At 41.5% G+C, this 23,997-nt stretch overlaps 1 long non-coding RNA gene across 1 annotated transcript; it reads right to left on the minus strand.

Moving 5' to 3' along the window:
* Positions 1 to 8,929: 8,929 nt before the first annotated feature.
* Positions 8,930 to 11,769, minus strand: LOC142107937 (uncharacterized). The gene is made up of 2 exons (XR_012680048.1): positions 11,652 to 11,769; positions 8,930 to 9,252 (listed from the first exon to the last, which is right to left on the minus strand). It is a non-coding gene; the product is annotated as an uncharacterized LOC142107937 (long non-coding RNA).
* Positions 11,770 to 23,997: the final 12,228 nt, after the last annotated feature.

Below are 23,997 nucleotides of genomic sequence, written 5' to 3' on the forward strand. Positions count from 1 at the left end.
TGATCTACTATATTGTTCTATTGCTTATGCTAATGCACATTTCATAAAACTAAATTTCTACGATTACCACACTAACTCTCTCACTACCTCTCTTATGTTACCCTAAAGGATCCTCGTCTTTCACAAATCAATATTTACCACACAATTATCTTAATCTATTATTCTCGTCTCTATATCCTCCTATGTAGTGCAAACCTTTCCTAAAATATTACCCTTATGCCATCAGAACTGAGTAGCCTTTCACTCTCCCTTACTTGTTTCTCTCTTCTCTTCCTAATTCTTCTCACTGCTTTGTTCCCTTACAGCCCCTCTTCTTCTTTGGTCGTCTCTCTTGTTTTACTTCCAGCTTTTTCTCTTATCCTATTATGCTCTTTAGTTCACCATAATTTTTATCCATTTCCTAAACTATTCTCTTTCGCCCTCTGCTGGTTTTCTTTCCTTTCTGCTCTGACTTCACCCTTTAATCTCATTCCTTACTTGTTATATTGCTCATTTCACTCCTACCACATAGGAAAGGGATCCTGTCAGCTGTTCTTTGCTTGTATCACATCTGCTGAGCTTGTTAGTCCCAATAAGGGTCAGAATAGTTAAAGTGGCCCTGTGAAGATCTCTGAAATAGCCTCATGTAGGTGGGAACAAAATCACAGCAGACAAGCCCAACACAAATTATGTGGATAGCACACCATTAGACCTAGTCACAACTGTGATACACTAGGCCAATGCCAATGATGGAGATACCAGAACAGGTATTGCAGTGGTAGAAGTACTGCCACAATACTTGTTAAATAGGTTTCCCAATTAAAGGCAATATTTTTGTCAGCGGCGTCCCCCCAGGCTCCCACAGCACTCCCTTATGTTTCCTTCCACTCTCAGATCGAAATCCATTCAATAACTTATTACCAATATCATTAACAAACTCCTCGCAAAGGTAGTGTCTGATTTAATCCAATGGTTACAATTACTATTTTGCTCTAAGTCCGCAGAACCAATATTTATTTATTTTAGTATATTTGCGAACAAATTTAATTAGCAAAATAATTAAAAGGTGAATATTGTAAGTGTAAACCAGACACGTAAACAGTTGTTCATCTCTCTGGTTAACGGAATTTGGTAGCTTGGACACATGATCTCAACATGATCTCAACATGATCTCAACTAATATGCTAAAACCTGATGCATCATCCGTTGCTAATATCATCATCATCATTTATATAGCGCCACTGATTCCGCAGTGCTGTACAGAGAACTCATTCACATCAGTCCCTGCCCCATTGAAGCTTACAGGCTAAATTCCCTAACATAGACACACACACAGACAGACTAGGGTCAATTTTTGATAGCAGCCAATTAAGCTACTAGTATGTTTTTGGAGTGTGGGAGGAAACCGGAGCACCCGGAGGAAACCCACGCAAACACAGGGAGAACATACAAACTCCACACAGATAAGGCTATAGTCGGGAATTGAACTCATGATCTCAGCTCTGTGAGGCAGAAGTGCTAACCACTTAGCCACCGTGCTGTCATGGTTTTAGTGATCCGCTGTGCAACAGGATGCTGGCTGTCATAATTGCAAACACTTGCTTCACAGACAATTGTTGTTTAAAACTATACTTACACTTCTTGGTCCACTTCTGTCTAGAAGATTCACCCCCAGCAGCAGCACTCGTAGTGCACAAGGCAGCCTCTTGAAAATCATGGATTGCATTAGGGAAGTCAGTTTGCATTTTAAAAATTGATGCTGGACTACGTGCTAATAATGAGGAGGTTGATGATGAAGGTGTTAATGGTGAAGATTGCAGGAAGTGTCTATTCATTCTGCTGCTAGCTGATGCTGGACTGCTTGTTACCATACATGATTTTCCATCTTTTGTAAATCTACTTGGATGAACTTGCTGCAGATAACGTAAGCTTAGGCGCAGGGCCTTTTTACCTCTTTGTCTGTCCGTATTACCTAGTATTAGTTTTTTGCTGTGTTTGGAATTTGCACTAAAAATAAATGATGATGATGATGATGATGATGATGATGATGATGAGGGAAGGAGGTTCCTATCTCTACTAATTGTGGTGTCACAAAGGCTACAGATGTCTTGACAAATGTTGGCTGGGTTGGGATAAAAATATTTCCAGAAGTAAAAGGTGGATTTTTTGGTCTTTTCCCCAACCATGATAATGCACTTATCGTGGGCAATTATGGTACCACTGGTGCCTGACTTACTTTTACACATACATAATTCTCCTCATTATCTTGTTTGTAACATTTCCAGGTCCACATTTATCCCCCTCATCCTGTTGCACATTAGCAAGTTCCAAAGTAGCATCCTCAATTTCTATGTCTGAATCATCATCATTACTACTCATCCGTACATTTCCAGAGACATGCGGTCGACGACTAGACATTCGTTTGGTCGACATTCAGAAAGTCGACAATATGAGATCAGCAATTCAAATGACGACAGTATTATTAGGACGACAGTTCAAATTCTACTGTAACATTAGGCCGACAATTCGAATATCGACAGTATTTTTAAGTCTACAATTCAAATGTAGTCAGTGGTTAGGGATTTTATAGTCGATCTAATAATACTGTCTACAATTGAATTATCGACCTAATAATATTGTCTACACTTCAATTATCGGGCCTAATAATACTGCCGATGTCATTATTATCCACTTTCCAACCTTGTCTATAGTGTCTTGTTGAATATATAAATGTCGATCATGTAACTGTCGTACATATGTATTACAGCCAGCAAGAGTTAGCAACGAGGTGCAGTTGCACACTTTATATACTTCAGCGATTTTCTCAAACCATTTCAGTTGTGAGGTTGTCTAAGTTGGGACACAGCCACGCCTCCTCCACATTTTTTTTTAAAATGTATTTATTTTTATCACTGTCTACTGCCGTCTCCAGTGGTTGTATAGCCGCTGGGCCCGATGGCATTGCCGTTTTAATGTCGGCATTTTCACTGTCGGCAATCACAATGTCAGTATTTTAACTGTGATATCGGTTTTGTTTCCGAAATTGATTTAGAAAACAAAACCGATATCACGGATATTTGACGGATCATTTGAATACTGAACTGATATCTACCACCATTTCAAGATACTGAAATAGAACCAATATTTAGGAACTTCATCTGTATTAACCCTATAGACCACTATGCACTATTTACAAGAACTATTCAATTTTGATTAATGTCTATATTATAAGCATAAAACGGGCAATACTTAGATAAAAATTTTATTACCTACAGTAAATATTGAGTCCTTACCGTACCTGACATATCATCACAAACTTTCACTGTGAATATCTTGGATAAGGAGATATATATATATATATATGTGTGATTCTATCATCACTATACTCCCGCATATATTGCCATTCCAGTAACCTGTCCCAGACTCCGATATTTTAATATTTCGCTTTTTACAATTATTATTTTTAATGTGTATCAATAAAACTTTTGGTTTTTATATGTTATGCTAATGTACTGTCTACCTCCATTAACCCCTACAATGATATGGAATATTTCCTTACCACTAGATTGAATATTTGTGTTTCTAGTGTGCCTTCCATTGAAGTAGTACTGCTCTTTTTCTTTATTTTACTGTGATATATTACTACTGGAAGCAGCACCTAGTTAAACGACACTATACTCTCTGTGTCATCCTTGTGTATATTATAAATACTATAAGAATAAAGAAAACTTTCTTGTGCGGGGGATATTCTCTAATACGTAACAAGCCAAGGTCGCAGAAACAATATGGGTCACACAGAAACAGGAATGGTCGCCAAAGCCGGGTCACAATGGGAGAGCAGGAACACAGGAGGAATAATCAAGGAAGTTGGAAATAGCAGGGAGAACCAGGATACAATACTAGGTACGAGGACCTGGTACTCTGGCACCCTAATGGCGCCAAAGCCAGGGTTAAATAGAGACAGACAGCAGCTGATTGGGAGAGCCAGGGGGGCGGCACGCAGGAGAGAAAGTAGCGTACCGTTGCTAGGCAATGGGACGGTGGCAGGGCGCATGCGCCCGACAGGCAGGGTAACAGGAAGCCGCAGCGCATCTGTTGCTAAGCAACAGCGTGCTCGGCAGAAGTCAGGCGTCCGTCCCCGTCTAACAGAGGATCAGCGGGGACGGCACCTGACAGGTGCAAATTCAGAATAAAAGCCTGCAAGGACTAGTATATTTGAATTTCAGCAATGACAGGTAGCAATGGAGCTTTCTCTAACACTGCTACCAACCTCCTGCTTCAATTCTATCACTTTGCCTGCCCAACTGCTCTATACTCTGTCCTACCCATTCTCTGTCCTTCTTTCAAATGACGCTAGATCGCCGTGGAGGGCGGTATTTATTGATTCCAAAACTCGAGAGTTCCAACGATGTCACAATGACGTTTTGCCTCGTTTTGGAATCCAAAAAAGTGCGAAAGTACCGAGCCTTCTCGGCTTGGTGCTCGGATCCGCGTGGGTTCGGTTTCCGAGGAACCGAGCCCGCCCATCTCTAATTTTTATGTCGCTGTAATTCTTGTCAGAATTTTCGTAGTTGTATTAATGACTACCACTGAAAATATCTTGCAATGCAAATGCTTTGAAAGGGTCAGAAAGCTAATTTCAAACATCCACACATGCTAACGAATGAAATGCTTTCAAAATAAATTATTTTATTTCTTTGTTCCTACTGAGAGGCATATGTGAAAGTTTCACTTACTTTTTAGCTCAGAATGCAGTCCTTCGTATGAAGGAAATGGCACAAAAGTAGTCTCCCTCTATTGGTTTTCTATAGTGTTTGCTGAAATGAGTGGTGTCAGGTGTGCAGGTGAATTGTCAATCATCCCATTAGATTTTGAGCGTGAATGCTGTGTTTATTCATCACTATCATCCATCAGTTACACCTGCCTGGAGCAGATGCAAATTTTACGCTTGAAAAGAAGCATACTTTGGCCGCATCTGCATGGGAACTCTGTTACTGTACCCGGGCTACGTACATCTGCCCCTTCCCTCCCCCATTCTACCATGCAAGTGGTAAGCATTCATAAGTGCATTCAGACATTAAGAGCATGTAACTTATTGCAATGCTTTTTACGGAGAATATGCGCTGCCTTGTACTGAATGTTTAGCAGTGAAGAGTGCTGCTCATGATTTGTGGATATCCCAAATCCACTTGCAAAATGTGCATCTGTCAAAAGTAAAATAAAACCTGGTGGAGGATGCACTTGGATAATACAAAAACATTACAGGTGAGCGGTGGGTGAAACATTAACAATGTGAATTCTAAGAACCACTGCATAGATAGAGCACTGTTTTGCTCAGTTTCAACTATCAGTAGCCATGTAACATCAGCATGCTAGACGAGTGGCATTGCAACAAGCTGTCTCACTGCATGAGAAGGAGGTCCTACAAGCCCCGCCAAGAAAGGGTGAAACAGACTCTTAAATAACTACAAGAGAGAAGATTTGAAATGAACACTAAAAAAGTTTGAGCTTTCAGGATCCAATTCTGCCTCACAGTAAGTGACATTTAAAACCCCTTTTTTATACACGGAAGATACGTGGTAAAAGACGATATAAACTGTTGCTATCCACTAACAAGCACACACAACTTTAAGTGTGCTATTATAAGATATCTTTATTCATTTATTGGGAAATTCTGTGTGAAACAACACAAAGTTTTTGTAAATTTATGTTTTAACTATGAAAATTACTTTTACAATTGCAGTAAAGGTTCAGGTTTTTTTTATAAACTTTTTATTAGGAACATCTTTTTTTTCAATAAAAAGCATTACAAAATCTCGAGAGGCTAATCAATAACAAATAACACGTGCTTACATACAGCTGACCACAAAAACACTCTCATAGTTCTATCATATTCGGAAGATAATTGTGTAATTATCCAGAACAGCAAAGATGTTGTTTTAACATTTCAGAACTATAGGGTATGGAAGGGATGGGAGTAATGAGTAGAAGGGGAGGAATGTAGGGACCAGAGGAAGGGTTGGGGGGTTGAGGATTCCCATATCAAATAAAGAAGAAGTAGACTTGTTTAGAAGCACCATTCCATATTCAGTTTTTTTAACTATATATATGTATTAACACTTTTATTTCAGCTGACATATCACACTATCGTTATATTATTTGCAAAAACACAACAGACCAAAGGGGGAACTGGATGCAACTGTGTTAATTGGCGTAAAGTCTATTTCTGAGCAAGAGCAGAGCAATTTGACGCAAGATACTACACGCAAAGGGACTTATGTCCATAGAATAATCAAGCCCACTACTATCAAAAATCATATCACTATTCAACTGGCTAATTATGAATATTATTATTATTATTATTATAATTTATTTGTTAGGTGTCACAAGGTTTCCGCAGCGCCTTACATAGTACAAACAGTAGACCATACAGGGTAAAACATTACAGAACAATAAACACAAAGTACCAATGCTTCAGAAACTCCGGGCAGACATATGGAGTGAGGGCAGAGCAGAAGAGTAGGTGTGGAGACAGGAGGGGAGAGGGGCCCTGGTCATGCGAGCTTACAATCTAAGGGAGGGTGGACAAAACAGGCACGGAGGGAGGCAGTGATGCAAGAAGAAGGGACCAGGGGGGAGAACCACCAGAGTGGATGAGGGGTACATCCACTCTAGATAGTAATGTAAAAAAAGTATCCAGTCTTATCTACACAATTGTTTACTGAAGATGATTAACTCACTACTTTAGGATCCCAGAACAACATCCAAACACTATGCTGCCTGCTATTATACGATCAAAGCAGGGAATTCCTGGGACTCCCTCCCCTGCTATCCAATCACAATTAGTTTCCCTCACTGGCTGCTTGTGATTGGCTGGGGATAAGGGGAGTCCAAGGGACTATCTGCTTTGATCACAGACCAATAGACTAATTGAGTCTTTTAATGGGGGAAAAAGCTAATTAACGATGCTGTGATAGTCCATGAATGAATGAATGGGCCATTGAAATAATTGGGGAAAAACAGCACAGCGCTATTATAACCGCTGTTGCTAGTGGGTATGTACACAATGCACTCCCATTCCCAAAAAGATAAATAGACTTTATCAAATATGGTGACATACTTTGAACACGATTTTAGACAATAGGAGCTAACTTGTTTGAATTGTCCCAGGCCCCCTAAAGCCTTAATCCAGCTCTGGGGACGTGTCACACGCCGGTCCTATAGTCAGGTCCCGACTCTGTGACTTTAAGAACCATGATTCTGCTTGCTTCTCTTTCAGAGACATTACTTTCACAGGTGCTCCTAGCTACTGTGATCTGGACCACTCCCTAAACCTCATTGGTCCTGGAGCACTATATGAACCTACCAAGGTTATGGGCTCATTGCCTTGTCTTCGTGTTACTCAGTCTACCTTGGTCTAGGTTAAATCTCCTACTGCTGTTACCTGTGTGCTGGCCTTCTACATCTAAAACCACCATACCTGGTACTTGTAGTTCCACACTGCTTACTGAATCTCCTACGGCTGTTACCTGTGTACTGGACTTCTACATCTGCACACTGAACTGGCTCGTGAGTTGCCTATTACATCTGCATTCATATTGATTGGCTCAACTACCTCTCTGCTTGGCTGCCTGTATTCTTTACTGAACTTCAATCAAGTTACCTTGTCATCTGTGGTTCTATGTTTGGCACGGCTATTATTATTACTCTGCTAATTATTAGTTGCTGGACTGTTATTAAGAATATATTGCCAAGCTAGTAGCCAGTTCAGTTATTCATGTTGTGTGCGTTCAATCTTCATGCCCTTGTTATTGGTTACCAACTGAACTTCTTTCGTGATTTCATTGTATTTTGTGAACTGCCGTGTACTCAGCTTGCTGAGTTGTACATATCTTATACTGTTGCTGTTATACCATCTATCAATATACTATATTGCAACACTACTAACATCTTCTGTGTTTTGTTCAACCTCCACCATCCACTGCTATAACATCTAAGTAGTGGAAAAAGGGATCCATAAATACCCATAGCCGTGACAGGACGTGTATCAGAGCAAGTACTTACTCCACTGTACTGCTCTTTCAATTTGTAATAATAATAGAATTCCAGTACAATAGTGGAGTTAATAGTTACAAGCTCGGTGGCTTGTAATGATCACCATTCACTATTTTAGGCTAGGTACACACTGGAGCGTTTTCGTCCGAAAATCAGGCAAATCACCTGACATACGACCGTTTGGTCAGAAGCCGGGTTAGTGTGTATAATGACACAATGGTTGAAAGTCCTTCCAAAGTGTTGATTTTTGGCTCCTTTGGTTGGTCTTACTGTTTTTTATTTTCCAACCAATCCACCTAACGATCATGTACTGTGTATAGGTTTCCAATTGATCCACGAGCAATTGCTGATAGTTCCTCGAGCTGCGACTCGTTTGGGGGCGTGTGTATGTTAATTTCTGATGCCTGTACCAGTCCCACGTGGTGTGGTGTCCGCACATCACTCATTTGGTGCTTCTAGTGGTAAAGCAATAGCAGGTGTCTATTGCATTAATGCGTACAGCATATGTCTGCCATTTTAATTAGTAACCTTTGTCGGTGTAGTGTTCTAAAAAACAATGTTTCATTTATATGTGTATTGCTTATGTCTGCCTTCTTAATTATAGCTATGTGTCACTTTATCATACACTCAATACACATTAATAAAAAGGCAAAATAATATATTACATTTGTCTGCCTGCATAATTATATATATCTTTATATAACACGTTTTTGTCTTCCTATATTTGTGTATTTTATAAATGTCTGGTTGCATATTAGTACACCTGTGTAAATGGTACTGCATTTTGCACCTGTGTTCTGTAACCCTTTTCATGTACATTCAACATGTTTTATAATCAAACCTTTATTTACTTCTTAATGCATATATTTGTAAAAGACACAGACTAAACCACACATTGTAAATCCAAAAGATTTATTGTCGAATTCTGCATAAAAAATTAACAGTTTAAAAATAACAAGTTTCAACATATTTATATTAGTACTATAACATGGGACTTTTATATGATTAAACTGGCTAGTGCTTTGTGGCATAACCTTCTGAAAAAAACTGAAACATCTCCATGGTTTTTTTTCTAGGTTTTTATTTTTACATCACTAATGTTTGCCCTTAATTCTTTAAAATATTTGTCAAGCTTTCCCATCTTCTCTACCACACCCTGCAAAGGACTACCAACAGTCTTTTCTCCCTCAGAACTTTCATCCAATATGACAATGGTATCTACGAGAAAAGGAAAAAAAAAGTTTAGCATTTAACTTTGATGTTTGTAATAAAGTTAAGTTCTTTTGCATCTCTGAAGGGGTACTTATTATTAGAGATGAGCGGGCTCGGATTTCGCTAATCCGAGCCCACCCGAACAGCGCGGATCCGACGGGATCCGAGCACTGTTCGGGTACTTCCAGCCACCCAAGGAATGCAAAACGAGGCTATGACATCCCAGTCTCGTGTTGGATCTCGCGAGACTCGGATCTCATAAATGCCTCCATCTTCATTCTCCCTGTGGTTACTGAAGAGGGAGGTTGATGTGCTCTGTCCTGCTGATTACTTTAGTCAAGTGGTGCTTTGTCCTGCTGAGTCCATTAGTACTTTGTCCAGTGCTCTGTCCTGCTGATTACTTTAGTCAAGTGGTGCTTTGTCCTGCTGAGTCCAGTAGTACTTTTTCCAGTGCTCTGTCCTGCTGATTCCAGTGGTGCTTTGGTCAGTGTCTGTGCAGCTGAGTCCAGTGGTGCTTTTGTCCTGTATTTGTTTCTGATAAGTCCATAGCAATTTGTTAATTAGCCAAAAATCATTTAAAAAAAAAAATTGAAAAAATATAAAAAATATTATAGAGCAATATATTCTTGCAGTCCCAAAAAAGAGGAACTGCCATTTCTATTACTACGTTCATTGTTTCTGTAGTTCCAAAAAAGAGGAACTGCCATTTGTATTACTATGTTCATTGTTTGTGCAGTCCCAAAAAAGAGGAACTGCCATTTATATTACTACGTTCATTGTTTCTGCAGTCCCAAAAAAGAGGAACTGCCATTTCTATTACTACGTTCATTGTTTGTGCAGTCCCAAAAAAGAGGAACTGCCATTTCTATTACTACGTTCATTGTTTGTGCAGTCCAAAAAAATAGAAACTACCATTTATATTACTACGTTCATTGTTTCTGTAGTTCCAAAAAAGAGGAACTGCCATTTCTATTACTACGTTCATTGTTTGTGCAGTCCAAAAAAATAGAAACTGCCATTTCTATTACTACATTCATTGTTTCTGTAGTTCCAAAAAAGAGGAACTGCCATTTCTATTACTACGTTCAACAGCTATGTTGGTGTTAGACGTGCATCCGGTGTCCGCCATCTGTGCAGTGGAATTCAGACCAGTTAGAGGAGGTAGGAGCAGCCATATATGCAGTGGAATTGAGACCAGTTGGAGGAGGTATTGTGGCCCTGGTACCAAATTGGGTACCGGGGCCACTCCACTACGCAGTCCAGAAAGCTACCTCGGTGCAATGTTTTGGACTAAAAACAATATTGTGAGGTGTTCAGAATAGACTGGAAATTAGTGGAAATGATTGTTATTGAATGTTATTGAGGTTAATAATAGCGTAGGAGTGTAAAAAAACAAAAAACTGGATTTTAGCGCTTTTTATACTTTTTTAAAAATAAATCAGAACTCAAAACCCTAAATCAGAACCAAAACCTTTCGTCAGGTGTTTTGGCAAAACAAATCAGAACCCAAAACACAAAACACTAAAAGTGCCCGGTGCACACCCCTACTTATTATTATTATTATTATTATTATTATTATCTTTAATTTATAAGGTGCCACAAAGGGTCCGCAGCGCCGTACATAACATACCAATAACAGTGAGCTATGACACAACATGATACAGAAAGAACAAAAATATATACACAGACACATGTAACATGGTAATGCAATCAAATTATTACTGGGACAATGAGTGAAAGTGATGGTAGAAATTAGCGAGAAGTAGGCCGAAGTTTAAGAAAATAGGGCCAGGGAAGCAGGCCAAGAGGTACAGAGGGTGATGGAATAGTAAAAGGAGCACACAAGGAAAGAGGGCCCTGCTTAAGTGCACGTTTGAGGCCTTTGAGTAGATGCTAACCTGATGGAACGTGGAAGATTGTTTCACAGCTGGGGAGCAGCCCGGGCAAAGTCCTGGAGACGGGAGTGAGAAGAGGTGATCAGTGAAGCAGTGAGGCGGCGGTCAGTGGAAGAGCGGAGGGGGCGGCTAGGAGTGTAGGTAGAGATGAGATTGGAGCTATAGGGAGGGGAGGATTGATTAAGAGCTTTAAAGGTGAGGGTGAGAAGTTTAAATTTAATTCTGTAGGCCATGGGGAGCCAATGTAGTGACTGCTGGAGGGAGACAGCAGAGATAGAGCGGCGGGAGAGAAAAATGAGGCGGCAGCAGCATTGAGGATAGACTTAAGAGGATCAAGGCGAGAATCACGTAGGCAACAGAGAAGGAGGTTACAGTACTCAAGGCGAGAGATTACAAGCGAGGTAACCCTTTGCCTCCAAAGGTTCTGTAAAACAGGCGCCATTTTGGTTTATTATAACGGTATACGTTTCTTCCAAAAAAAAATTAGTTTCCATATGTGACTTCAAATACCTTGTTTTAATATATCTTTTTTTCTTCTAATTCGGTATCTCTTTTTTCTGCTTTAACAAGTACGTGTTCAGCTTTAAAATTTTCGGTATCTACACAGCACATGTCATCGTGCACTCTTCTTTCTGGAAATAAAACATTTTCAATATACTATTGTAAGTCGTTTATCTACAAATTCACTATCAAGTCCTTTAAACAGTTGCACAACATGTCAAACTCACTTTTTTAATGTTTCTTCAATTATTTTATTATAGGTTTGATCAACGCTTCTGCACTTGAAATTTATTTATTTTCTTTAAGTTTCTTCTTAATTTGTTTTAGTAATTTCTGATTTCTGCATTATTAGTTGCTTTCTAGTATTAACTCTTCGGTATTTTCTCTTGGCAGTCGTAGTCGTACTGGTCCAGTACTTTTACCATCATCTCCACCTCTCTCAGGCTCATTGCTTTTCTCTTATAACTCCCGTTAATTGTATTTCGTCTTCTTCTCCATCCCCCTCCACTACTTCTACAAATTTTTCATCTACTTCTCGCACCCCCACCTGCACCTGCTCCTCATCCGCCATCTTCTCACGTCCGTCGGTGCGAGACAGGCTCCTCTGTAATTTTATACACTCAGACATGGGAGCTTGTTTCAATTGAGGACTAATCAGTATTGGTACCTGTATAGAATGAAGCATTGTGGGTGAAGGTCATTCGTGTATAATAATCTCGTGTTTGGCGAATATATCAATATATTTAACCCCTAGTGGTCCGAGAAATACGAGTGTTTTACACCTTACATCCATTGCCATACAAGGAAAGTTGTTTATGGAAGGATTATGAATGTTTTCTTGTGTTTACCGTAACGACTGCATAAATATATATTTTGTAAATCAATCACAAAAATGAGGTGTATCTGCGCTATGAGACCCAAAAGCAGCCTCTCACCTTACAGTACACAATCCCCAATGGTACTAGAAAGACATATAAATAAAACAAATGTAAGGAAAAAATGGCGCTGATGGTATAAATACTCAAAGTCTACAAAGTTAATTGTAACATCAAAGAGTCTTCAAAGTGGAATAATGAAATAACATCAAACGACCAAAACTCCGGAAATAATGATAATGATGTAATTCTTCTATGCTTGATCCAATCCTTCAATATTGATCTCATAGATGAACATGAAAAAGAAACGAAGAAACATACATAGCGTAACCTGTAAATTCCGATGTAACACAGGAAGTTATCCCTATAATGCCCGTGTGTAGATACTAGTACACATTCACCACGTGATAGGGGAAAAATTTCCTTAACCCCTTAAGGGTGTACACTTACTAGACGTAGTGAAATTTCAAGCATTGAACCAAACAGAAAATGCTCCTCCTGTGACAAACTCCTTCAAATACAAATATCCACTCCATCAAAATAGGAACCGAAGAAGGGAAAAAAAGTAGGTCTCCATAGTGTAAAATCTTCCCATTTAATTTCCACACATAAAAACATCACATATATAAAAAACACTTAAAAATTGGTAGCACTGAGCCCTGCTACAACGGAGATAGATGGACTCTTACCGTCCTTCCTTTCAAAACAAGCGTAGTTGATGTTAAGTCCAATATCGCCAGCTGTGTCCCGGGTAACACTTCCGCGATCAACGCTTTCTGAAGAGAAGGGACGACGGATGGAATCTCCGCTGTGTGCGTATGACGTCACTCACCCCCGTCTGCCGACGCGTTTCGATTGTAAATCTTTATCAAGGCGTGGTGAGTGAACAAAATGACAGTCTTTATTCTTACATCCGGACCAATCATAGACTTCCTCCGAATCCTCTGTTCCTGGTGACAGATCCACATGACATCACCCAGGTGATCCTGGGATCTGTCACCAGGAACGCGTCGGCATTTGTTTTATTTATATATTTTGTAAATGTTAATATGTGTATGTGCAAAATACTTTTGTTATGCTTATTAATATTATTAATGATGCCCAAATGGCCTAAAACAGTAGTAAAAATATATGATAAATATATTACAATATATTGTAGTTTCTTTGATATCATCAGTGGACAAAAGATTAACATGACTCTATATTTTGAAAGAGAACCTGAAAATGTCAAATGACCGAAATGTGGAGCTCAAGAAGGACTTCATTGAGACTTATAGGGGCATATTCAATTCCGATTCGCGGCCGCGATTATGCGCGACCGCATGGGTCCCATAGGGGTGGGCACAGAAATCCGTGATATTGCGCTACCGTAATGACGCTTTATATGCGCAGCCGCGAATCGGAATTGAATATGCCCCATAGAGCGCACCCGTTTGTGGAAGATAAATTCAAAGGAATATTGTAACCAAATGTTACGTAATGTGGCTATGCAAGAACCTGTGAAAGCATGCCTGCCACATTACCCTGGAGCAAATTTGGAATGGGCAAAGAGCATAATAAAGAATCTTCGGACTGTATAAAAGAAAGAACTAAATAAGGTTGAGGCCTCAAAAAAATCTGGGGCAGGTGCAGATGATGTTTATGTGTCAAAACTGTGGTACTTTGACCTTCTGCACTTCATCTGTGAAAATGAAATTACACGCCAGTTTGTCACGGTTTGCTTACAGGAAATTAATTGATCCCTAGGCTCTGCTGAACATGGCTAAGCCCACTCACGAGCACGGAGTCTAACAGACAGGTGGTTCTCACCAGGAACCCCCGCAAGGAGGTATGGTCTTAGCTGCACCAAATCTGCAGGTCGCGGTCCCGTGAGTGTACAGCAGAACGCTGTGGGGGAGCCAGGTAAAGTGGATGGAGATGATGGAGTCCACAGACGAGTGGTATAAATACAGGCACAACAATAATATAGGCTGATGGTCAGCAGCCAATGAGTCGCTAGGAGAATAGGTTGTCTGTGGTATACAACGAGAGGACAGAGGCTGTCACTATGAAGTACTCTGAAGATGGTAATGAAAGTACTGGAGCAGCAATAGTTCAACACAGCCAGAGACTGAAGGCTGACTGGAGTGGTTGAGGTAACTCGTAGCAACAGCTGTTGAGTCCCAGATGAAATAGCAGCTCTGAACGGTAGTGATGAGAGAACTGGAGCTGTCACAACAGAGTACACTGGAGACGGTAATAGAGGTACTGGAACAGCGACAGTTCAACACGGCAGCAGGCTGAGAGCAAACTGGAGTAGTGGAGGTAACTCGTAGTAACAGCTGATGAGTCACAGAGAGAGTAGCGGCTCTGTGTGGTAGCCAGGGCCGGACTGGGACTAAAAATCAGCCCTGGCATTTAGAGCACACTGGCCCACGTGTTGTGGGCTTCATGCACTATATTGTTGCACACTGATGTTGGCGTAGTACGCGTTGCTGGTGCAGTACAACATGATGTAGTATGAGTATATGTGTGGGGGGGCGTATATATTTCTCCTAATGACCCGCAAACTTACATTATTAGTACCCCAATTACATCAATAAATACCATAACAATACATTATTTGTATCAAAATTACAGCAGTAAATAACCCCCCACACACACTCATACTACATCAATACCCACCCACATTACAGCAACCAGCATCACTCTCACATTACAGCAACCGTTGTCACTCCCCACATTACAGCAATACCCTCTCCTCTTTACTAGCAATACTAAGCCCCAAACACAGTACAACATTGCCACCACCACACCACCTACAGCAATGCCACCAATACAGGCGCCACTGGAGGAATGCTATTTTCAAATCTCCCACAAAATAGCAACAACAGAGTACTTACACACATATAAGTAACAGGTACACTTTTCCCTTAATTAAATAGTAATGGCAGAATTTTCATGAATCACTCCACATGAAATAAAACTAGGGATGTGCACCGGCGACTTTTGAGGTCTCGTGTTTTGTGTTTTGGATCCGGATTTTCGTTATTTTTGAGGTTCGGATTTGTCTCGCAAAACACTTGACGAAAGGTCTCGGTTCGGATTTAAGGTATTGGATTCGGATTTTTTTTGAAAAAAACATAAAAAGTTTAAAAATCAAGTTTTTGGGCTTATTTTCACTCCTAGGCTATTATTAACCTCAATAACATTCAATAACAAGCATTTCCACTAATTTACAGTGTATTCTGAACACCTCACAATATAGTTATTAGTCCAAAACGTTGCAAAAAGGTATCTTTCTGGACTGCGTAGAGGAGTGGGTCACCACAATATATATTAAAAACCCTGAACTTTTATGATTCGCACCAATAATTGTACCTGGACTGCGTAGAGGAGTGGGTCATCACAATATCTTAAAAACCCTGAACTTTTATGATTCGCACCAATAATTGTACCTGGACTGCGTAGAGGAGTGGGTCACCACAATATCTTAAAAACCCTGAACTTTTATGATTCGCACCAATAATTGTACCTGGACTGCGTAGAGGAGTGGGTCACCACAATATATTAAAAACCCTGAACTTTTATGATTCGCACCAATAATTGTACCTGGACTGCGTAGAGGAGTGGGTCACCACAATATCTTAAAAACCCTGAACTTTTATGATTCGCACCAATAATTGTACCTGGACTGCGTAGAGGAGTGGGTCACCACAATATCTTAAAAACCCTGAACTTTTATGATTCGCACCAATAATTGTACCTGGACTGCGTAGAGGAGTGGGTCACCACAATATCTTAAAAACCCTGAACTTTTATGATTCGCACCAATAATTGTACCTGGACTGCGTAGAGGAGTGGGTCACCACAATATATTAAAAACCCTGAACTTTTATGAATCGCACCAATAAATGTACCTGGACTGCGTAGAGGAGTGGGTCACCACAATATATATAATAAGAAAACCATCAACTTGTTTGATTCGCACCAATAAATGTACCTGGACTGCGTAGAGGAGTGGGTCACCACAATATATTAAAAACCCTGAACTTTTATGAATCGCACCAATAAATGTACCTGGACTGCGTAGAGGAGTGGGTCACCACAATATATATAATAAGAAAACCATCAACTTGTTTGATTCGCACCAATAAATGTACCTGGACTGCGTAGAGGAGTGGGTCACCACAATATATTAAAAACCCTGAACTTTTATGAATCGCACCAATAAATGTACCTGGACTGCGTAGAGGAGTGGGTCACCACAAGATATATTAAAAACCCTGAACTTTTATGATTCGCACCAATAAATGTACCTGGACTGCGTAGAGGAGTGGGTCACCACAATATATTAAAAACCCTGAACTTTTATGATTCGCACCAATAATTGTACCTGGACTGCGTAGAGGAGTGGGTCACCACAATATATTAAAAACCCTGAACTTTTATGAATCGCACCAATAAATGTACCTGGACTGCCTAGAGGAGTGGGCACTGGGCACCACAATAAAATATATAAAAAACCTTCAACAGGTCTGCATTACACTACACATACGGCTGCTCCTCCATCCTCTCCATCATATACATGTTGGAGTTTTAGCGTGTGACAACCTCTTGTTTTTGATAATGTCAGTGCATTTTTAATATTTTTCAATTTGCCCCACACCACTGAATGTACTTTATCTATGATACGCATCTATCTATCTTGACTGCGTAGTGGGGTGGCCCCGGTACCCAATTTGATACCGGGGCCACAATAAAATAAATACACCCTCCACGTGTCAGAATTCCACCAAACAAGTATCTGGACTGCGTAGTGGGGTGGCCCCGGTACCCAATTTGATACCGGGGCCACAATAAAATAAATACACCCTCCACGTGTCAGAATTCCACCAAACAAGTATCTGGACTGCGTAGTGGGGTGGCCCCGGTACCCAACTTGATACCGGGGCCACAATACCTCCTCCAAACATGCTACAGACAATTCGTCATTGAGATCCCATCAAGTATGTTAAAGACAGACAGGGTCCAAGTGTTATTAGTTGACTTTGTAAAGAAAAAAACTGTCCCTGTTGCACATAGTCGTGCAATGAAGACTGACTTTTTCATTTAAAGGCACGATCTTTCAAGTGTAGTGTTTGTAAGTCTAAGTCATATTATACTTTTGGTAAAATTGGTTTTTTTTGTTCCTCTTTATGGTAATTAATTAGTAATAGAATTAAAGTAGGAAATAGAATTAAATAGAATTAAAGTAGGAAATAGAGTGGTATAGAGTTGTAGTGTGGTATAGATAGAGTGGTCCACACAATATAATAATAAAACCCTCAACTGGTCTGAATTCCACCAAACAAGTATCTTGACTGCGTAGTGTGGTGGCCCCGGTACACAATTTGGTACCGAGGCCACAATATAATTAAAAAACCCTCCACGTGTCGGAATTCCACCAAACAAGTATCTGGACTGCATAGTGGGGTGGCCCCGGTACCCAATTTGATACCGGGGCCACAATACCTCCTCAAAACATGCTCCAGACAATTCGTCATTGACAGACCCCAGACAGACAGGGTCGTAGTGTTATTGTTTGACTTTGTAAACCCAAAAAAATGTCCCTGTTGCACTTGCACATAGTCGTGCAATGAAGACTGACTTTTTCATTTAAAGGCACGATCTTTAAAGTGTCAGAAAGAGAGAGAAGACACAGGAGAGGAGAGTTGTAGCTGGGGACCTGGGGTGGAAGCTCCCAGGCTCCCCCAGCATTGCCTGGAAGTCTGAGCGTGGTGACTGAGCCAGGGCAAGGAATGTGTGCCCTGGATGAGGGGGAGAACTCCATGCCACTATAGTGAACCCAAGAGAGAGGGGGACACTGCACATGGAAGAGGCCCTGGAGTGAGGGCTGCTACAAGAGGCATGGTAGCTGTAGTGTCAGATCCTGAGGCTGAGAGTACACAGAGTGACGTGTCAGAGCACAGGAGACATTATCCCCGCAGAGGAGGGATGAGCTGCAGTTGAGAGGTCTGTTGTTGAAATAGGACATGCACACTTTAACAAACCAATCATTTCAGCGACAGGGCCTACCAAACAACTTTGACTGAAATGATTGGTTTGTTTGGGCCCCCACACCAAAAAAGCTATTCATCTCTCCCTGTACAGACTAAACAGGCTCTACTGAGGCAAGATGTCGTCCTCATCCTCAACCTCTGATTCCTCTCCCCCTACAGTGTGTACTTCCTCCTCATCACACATTATAAATTCGTCCCCGCTGGACTCCACAACCACAGGTCCCTCTGTAGTATCTGGAGGGCAGTGCTGTACTTCATTGAGGAATTGATTATTCATTTTTATAAACATCATTTTTTCAACGTTGTGAGGAAGCAACCTCCTTCGCCGCTCACTGACCAGGTTCCCCGCTGCACTAAAAACTCTTTCCGAGTACACACTGGAGGGGGGACAACTCAGGTAAAATAGAGCCAGTTTGTACAGGGGCTTCCAAACTGCCTTTTTTTCCTGCCAGTAACAATATGGACTGTCTGACATGTCTACTTGGATGGTGTCAGCAAAGTAATCATCCACAATTTTTTCTATTGTCACAGCATCCAATGCAGCGAGAGTAGACATGTCTGCAATGGTTGGCAGGTCCTTCAGTCCGGACCAGATGTTATCAGCATCCCCGCCAGTGCCTCTTTTGGGAAAACTGAGCTTTTTCCTCGCAGCCATAGATGTGGAAGAAAATGAGGGTGGAGCTGTTGGCATGTCACGGTCCTCTTCAGAGGACAATCTCCTGACCAGCAGGTCTTTGCACCGCTGTAGATTTGTGTCCGCCGCAAACAGAGACACAACATACGCTTTAAACCGAGGATCGAGCACGGTGGCCAGAATGTATTCCTCTGACTTTAAAAGAGTGACCACCCTCGGATCCTGGCAAAGCGTACGAAGGGCTACATCCACAAGAGCTACATGCTTGCTGTAATCGCAATGGCTTACCAGCTCCTCCCTCACTTTCTCCAGCTGCTTCTGCAACAGCCTGATCAGGGGAATGACCTGACTCAAGCTGGCAGTGTCGGAACTGACTTCTCGTGTGGCAAGTTCAAATGGCTGCAGAACCTTGCACAACACGGAAATCAGTCTCCACTGCGCTTGACTCAGGCGCATCCCCACTCCTTTGCCTATGTCGTAGGTGGCTGTGTAGGCCTGAATGGCCTTTTGCTGCTCCTCCATCCTCTGCAGCATATAGAGGGTGGAGTTCCAGCGCGTCACAACCTCTTGTTTGAGGTGATGGCAGGGCAGGTTCAAGCTTTTTTGATGTGCCTCTAGTCTGCGGTAGGCACTGGCTGAATGCCGAAAGTGTCCAGCAATTTTGCGGGCCACCGCAAGCATCTCCTGCACACCCCTGTCACTCTTGAGGTAATGCTGCACCACCAAATTAATGGTGTGGGCAAAACATGGGACGTGCTGGAAATTGCCCATATTTAATGCCCGCACAATGTTACTGGCATTGTCTGACACCACAAATCCCCATGAGAGTCTAAGTGGGGTAAGCCACTGGGAGATAATTTCCCTCATTTTCTCTAATATGTTGTCAGCGTTGTACCTCTTATTAAAGCCTGTAATGCACAATGTTGCCTGCCTTTGCATGAGCAGCCATTTTGTAGATGCTGCTACTGATGCAGCTGTTGCTGTTGCTGCGGAAGGGGATGCATCTACCCAGTGGGCTGTCACAGTCATATAGTCCTTCGTTTGCCCAGAACCACTTGTCCACATGTCCGTGGTTAAGTGGACAGTGGGTACAACCGCATTTTTAAGAGCACTGAGGACACTTGATCGTACTTCTCTGTACATTTTTGGTATCGCCTGCCTAGTGAAGTGGAATCTCGAGGGGATTTGGTACCGGGGACACAATACCTCCATCAACCCTCTAAATCCCACTCCACTGATGGCGGACACCGGGCGCACGTCTAACACCAACATTGCAGTTACAGCCGCAGTTATACGCTTTGCAATAGGGTGACTACTATCGTATTTGGTGGTCATGGCAAACGACTGTTGGACGGTCAATTGTTTGGTGAAAGACTTAGCGGTCTTACGACTTCCCCTCTGGGAAGATGACCGACTAACAGCAGCAACAGCAGCAGTGGCAGTAGTAGGCGTACCGCTGCAGGATTCCTCGGATGAATCCCGTATTGAGGAGGACTCAGTCTGGCTGGTGACTTGGGCTGCAGGACTGAATCTGATGGAGATTGTGGAGGAAGTTGACGAGGAGGGTGTTGCTGGTGTGTATCCAACTGGACCACGGGATTTAGGTGTCCCTGTACCGATGAGGGTCCTAGCCCCAGTTCCTGAACTAACCACTGAACTATGAAGGTTATTCAGGTGACGTATAAGGGAGGATGTTCCTAGGTGGGCAAGATCCTTACCCCTGCTTATTTGAGCTTTACATAAGCTACATATTGCCATACATTGGTTGTCTGGATTTGGATAAAAATAACTCCAGACCGAAGAGGTGCATTTTTTGGTCTTCTGACCAGGCATGACGATGGGCTTTTTCATCCCATGGACATCAGCTGTTTCCCCCCCTGGTGCCTCATTTACAATAACCACATCACCATCCTCATCATCAAGTTCCTCCACAGCGCCAGCTACATCATCAATAGCCTCCTCCCGAGCCACCTCTTCCCGTACAGTGATGGGAAGGTCAGGCTTGACAACCACCAACACCCTTGGACTCGCCTTGGGGATTTGTGATAATTTCTCTTTAGAAGGCAGAGTTGTTTGCTGTTTTGTTGCTGACAGCATAACTCTCTTCAATTTTTTGTAGGGGGGGGGAGGAGGAGGAGGGCTAAGATCCGTGGGTGAAGCTGAACCACTAGTCATGAACACGGGCCAGGGCCTAAGCCGTTCCTTGCCACTCCGTGTCGTAAATGGCATATTGGCAACTTTACGTTTCTCCTCAGATGATTTTAAGTTTCTCTTTTTGCTACTTTTTCTTAACTTGGGCTTTTTGGATTTTACATGCCCGGTACTACGAGATTGGGCATCGGGCTTGGAAGACGACGTTGATGGCATTTCATCGTCTATGTCATGACTAGTGGCAGCAGCTTCAGCATTAGGAGGAAGTGGGTCTTGATCTTTCCCTACTTTATCCTCCAAATTTTTGGTCTCCATTATATGTAGCACAAGATACTGCAGAATGTGTGAACTTGGTAATATTGCAGTACCAATGGACTTATAATGCTGGATTGGTTTTGCAAATTTGGTTATAATTATTATATATTTTTTTTTTTTAAATTTTTTATTATTTTTTACTTTTTTTTTATTTTTAAAAAACTTGGGAATAGTGGGGAAATAACTATGCCCTTAGAAGCACAGAGCACAGGACACAGCACCACTGGACTGAACAGGACACGGCACAGGACCCAGCAGCACTACGGAACTCAGCAGGACAGAGCACAGGACACAGCACCACTGGACTGATACTGCAGAATGTGTAAACTTTGTAATATTGCAGTACCACTGGACTTTTACTGCTGAATGTGTGAACTTGGTAATATTGCAGTACCAATGGGCTTATACTGCAGGATTGGTTGTGAAAATTTTGTGGTAATTAAAAAATATTAAAGTAGTTTTTGGTATTTTTTAAAAAAACTTTTTTTTATTTTTTTAAACACAGGGGAATATTGGGGAAATAACTATGCCCTTAGAAGCACAGAGCACAGGACACAGCACCACTGGACTGAACAGGACACAGCACAGGACCCAGCAGCACCACTGACCTCAGAAGGACAGAGCACAGCACACAGCACCACTGGACTGATACTGCAGAACACAGCACAGCACAGCACAGCACTAAACAGCACTAAACAGCACAGCACAGCACAGCACTAAACAGCACAGAACTAAACAGCACAGAGGACCACCTAACACACCCTCCCTCTACCCTGATCAATGCCCGAGTGAAGATGGCGGCGACTAGCGGGGAATTTATAGGATCCGAGTATCGCGAGATCCGACAACGGGATTATGAGTCAGAGCCTCAGTTTCACTTTTGAATTTGGCGCCAATACCCGGATCTGTCTCGGATCCGACTCGGATCCGCAACGTTCGGGTGGGCTCGGATTTCAGAAATCCGAGCGCGCTCATCCCTAAATAAAACTCTAACAAATATATCAGAAAAAACATAACTATTGAACGATCATTTGAACCCACACGGCAGCATTAAAAGTATTTCCATATACAGCAAAATGTCAGAGAAAAATATTTTTTTTACTACAGTAACTGGATATGCGTCTTTTCTATTCATTTTAAATAACACAGTATATATATTAATGGGGGTAAAGGAGGTGGGTGAGAGATAATTGGATGCGATCCATCAGTTTGTTTAGATAGGAAACATTTAGATTATTTACCTGGAGACGTCTACCCCCTTGACTCACAGGCAGGGCTGACAAGAGGAATTTTGGGCCCCGGTACAGCAACTTCTTTGGGCTCCCGTCATATTCAACAATGAGAGACTTGCCTTTGGCAGAAGTTCATATTATGCCACACCGTAGTGCCCCCAGTTCATATTATGTCACATCGTAGTGCCCCCAAGTCATATTATGCCACATAATATTACCCTCAATTCATATTTGGCCATGCAGTAGTGCCCACAAATCATATTATGGCATAGTAGTGCCCCTAAATCATATTATGACACAATAGTGCCCCCAAATTACATTATGCCATACAGTATTGCCCCCAAATAACAGTATGCCATACAGTAGTGCCCCCAAATAATAGTATAAATACTAAAATCTGGATTGAGTACTAACAGCGCTCCTAGGATCTGCCTCCCAATATGTACACCCTTAAAAAGGGTTCCCTCTTTTCTACATAAAACAGCAATACTAAACACATCAGTGGTGTACATACATAAGGCGCCAATCTTTAGCCACAGCAGAGATAAGGCACTCTCTCTTCAATGTACCGACAGTTGGCAAACTTTTCTTAACTAAAACTCAAAGGAACATAACATAGTGTAACATGTTTACATACAAGAAACCCAAATTAATGGCCACAAATATTCTATTCCAGCACCGTGTGGTTAATGATGTTAAACACCAGAACGGACAACAGATCTGTGATTCTTCTGTGACACCTTAACCCCAATGGGCATATGCTTACAGTGTTTCCACTTTAAAAGAGCCTTCACAAATGCATAACACTCTGTTTCCTCCTTCCTGCCTTCATTCAGATGTCACTGGGTTCTCCATAATGCGTATAAAGAAAGCAAAACAAGAAGAATCTAGTGCAACATTGTTTTACTTCTTGTATAAATGTTAAAAACAGATGAGTTTTCATAAAAACAAAATGATAAAAACAATCCTCAAACAAATATAACAGGGACTCGTACTAGATAAAAGCAGAAAACAGGCATAGATCACAATAGTCCAAATCTGTTCCCGCATCTAGATGGGTCCCCGGTGTATACAACGCGTTTCAACTCTCTCTGAGTCTTTATCAAG

The sequence above is a fragment of the Mixophyes fleayi genome, chromosome 11 (assembly GCF_038048845.1).
Source record: "Mixophyes fleayi isolate aMixFle1 chromosome 11, aMixFle1.hap1, whole genome shotgun sequence".
In the NCBI taxonomy this organism is placed as follows: domain Eukaryota; kingdom Metazoa; phylum Chordata; class Amphibia; order Anura; family Limnodynastidae; genus Mixophyes; species Mixophyes fleayi.